The sequence below is a fragment of the Schistocerca piceifrons genome, chromosome 5 (assembly GCF_021461385.2).
Source record: "Schistocerca piceifrons isolate TAMUIC-IGC-003096 chromosome 5, iqSchPice1.1, whole genome shotgun sequence".
Lineage (NCBI taxonomy): Eukaryota > Metazoa > Arthropoda > Insecta > Orthoptera > Acrididae > Schistocerca > Schistocerca piceifrons.
Window position 1 is genome coordinate 316,173,181 of NC_060142.1, and position 3,126 is coordinate 316,176,306.

Genomic DNA, 3,126 nt, shown 5'->3' on the forward strand with positions numbered 1-3,126 from the left:
GTTGTCGCCGGTGACGACACCTACAACGTGCTGACATGAGGAAAGTTTCCAACCGATTTCTCATACACAAACAGCAGTTGACCGGCGTTGCCTGGTGAAACGTTGTTGTGATGCCTCGTGTAAGGAGGAGAAATGCGTACCATCACGTTTCCGACTTTGATAAAGGTCGGACTGTAGCCTATCGCGATTGCGGTTTACCGTATCGCGACATTGTTGCTTGCGTTGGTCGAGATCCAATGACTGTTAGCAGACTATAGAATCGGTGGGTTCAGGAGGGTAATACGGAACGCCGTGCTGGAGGCAACAGATGGGGACGTTTGCAAGACAACAACCATCTGCACGAACAGTTCGACGACGTTTACAGCAGCATGGACTATCAGCTAAAAGACAATGGCTGCGGTTACCCTTGACGCTGCAACATAGACAGGAGCGCCTGCGATAGTGTACTCGACGACGAACCTGGGTGCACGAATGGCAAAACGTCATTTTATCGGATGAATCCGGGTTCTGTTTACAGCATCATGATGGTCGCATCCGTGTTTGGCAACATCGCGGTGAACGCACATTGGAAGCGTGTATTCGTCTTCGCCGTACTGGCGTATCACCCGGCGTGATGGTATGGGGTGCCATTGGTTACACGTCTCGGTCACCTCTTGTTCGCATTGATAGCGCTTGGAACAGTGGACGTTACATTTAAGATGTGTTACGACCCGTGGCTCTACCCTTCATTCGATCCCTGCGAAACCCTACATTTCAGCAGGATAATGCACGACCGCATGTTGCCGGTCCTCTACGGGCCTTTCTGGATACAGAAAATGTTCGACTGCTGTCTTGGCCAGCACATTCTCCAGATCTCTCACAAACTGAAAACGTCTGGTCAATGGTGGCCGAGCAACTGGCTCGTCACAATACGCCAGTCACAACTCTTGATGAACTGTGGTATCATGCTGTACCTGTATTCGTCATCCAAGCTCTGTTTGACTCAATGCCCAGGCATATCAAGGCCGTTATTACGGCCAGAGGTGGCTGTTCTGGGTACTGATTTCTCAGAATCTATGCACCGAGATTGCGTGAAAATGTTATCACATGTCAGTTCTAGTAAAATATATTTGTCCAATGAATACCCGTTTATAATCTGCATTTCTTCTTGGTGTAACAATTTTAATGGATAGTAGTGTAACTTTATTTATTTGACCAAACATTACAGTACAAATTCTTGAACTTAGTTATCGGCTGAATAAGCCACACTATCTTATGCTTTAAGGGCACAACCACTTTAATTAAAAAAAAAACAGCTAAAAGCCGAAAAACTAACATTCACTTAGGTGAGACAGGCAGTCGGCCCAACCATTCTCGATCCGACGACAACCCAAGCAACAGACAGTCAACAGACCCACCGTCAAGGTAACTTGCTCTCCACTCGACCAGCACACAACTGGGAGTTCAATGCAAAACGAAACAGGCATGGACGCCCACAACCAAGCATACATTAAGCTGTCAAACTACACACCGTGCTGAACAGCGACAACACGGTGAGGAAAGGAAACTGCCTGAATTTACGTAACCGGCCAGGCAGGTAACCGGAACGTTAACGGCCACAAGGCAGAAAATTCGACTGGTGCACTTCAATTGCAAATAACTAAATTGAGTTAGACTCCACCGGGCAGCGGCTAAACTTTCGCCAGCTAGAACACAAAGTTGTTGCTCGCGGTAATGCCCCAACAGCCAACACCGAGAACCAAACGGCACAATGTGAACAGTCTTTACTTGCTGGTAAATTGAATTCAAACTCAACTTTCGTGTCCAGGGTCGTTGAGCCACGGACCTCGTAGCAATGGGAACAGCCCCACACACTCCTACACTGCGTAGAGACCACCAACAGACCCGGCCAAACTACACCATGCGGAGGTTTCCTCGCTGCTCCGCGCCAACCGACGACCTCTCGCACACCAGCACGGAGACAGCACTAAGATAACAGCAGTCGGCATCTCAAGCTACACACAGTTTCACAAACACTAGGAAGAAGAACGCAACCAAAGCTAAAAGCAGTGACCGAGCAATGACACGGCCGAACTACGAGTTGAGACACACGCCGCCAACCATAACCGACCAGCGAGCAAATATACGTCCTCCAGTAAGTCGACCAACCGACGATCAACCAAGACCGTCCCCAGTTCAAGTCGTGTGTGTCGGCGACGGTCGCACGAGTGACGGCTATCCAAGCCTTACTACTGCTTCAACCAGACCGACTTCCGCCGCGTCCCAACTCTACGACTGCCAGGTCCAAACCGCACTGCTAGCGCCTCCCAACTCAATGGTAGTTCCGAACTCACCACCAAACACACTACAACAGGAAAGTAATAGCAGTCAGCAAAGATAATACGCCAGGGCTTATAACGATAAGCGCCGCTGCTGCCGCTCACGGGCACCAAAGCGGCAACTCAGTGACACCAGTAATTGAAATTAACATAACGAGGTGGTAGTACAGAAAAACAGGAGGTCAAATGAGATATGGCACGAGCACGAGTCCCGCACGGCTCAAGGGGCTTGATTTAATACCGTATATTATGTATGTTCGAGCTACCTAAATGACTAATATTGTGGATGTGTTTAACTGATCATGAACACCATTGCGTGATTACTACGGTGAGTGAAACCGAGGAGGAGGAAATTCTTGATAATGCTGTCATTGCAATTATCTTCTGACTTGAGGCTCGTAGCGGCTATCAGTTGTAAGCTTTTTCCTATTCATGTGTTAATTACTGTTCTTTTCAGATTGTGCAAAGGAATGACTCATTTGTGAGAATTCGGATGGGCATTGGAGGCCGAGTAAATGTCTGGCTTTGAAATGATCCTATTCATTTGACACCAATCGGGCAGCTACGGCTGATGGCAAAACCGGGCCCACAGCGTACTGGGACCGCTTGATTGCGTTGAATGACGTTCGGTCATAGGAAATTACCTTACTCGGGCGGAGCCTTGTATTTTAGAATAGTTTAAACCACTGTCATTGCATTTTGAGAGTATCATATATTTTCAATATTTACTTGCTTTCAGGCTGCGTAAATAGTCGCTTAAAATTTTATTCTTTAGTTCTTAAGGATTGCTTATGGAATTTGTTTACAT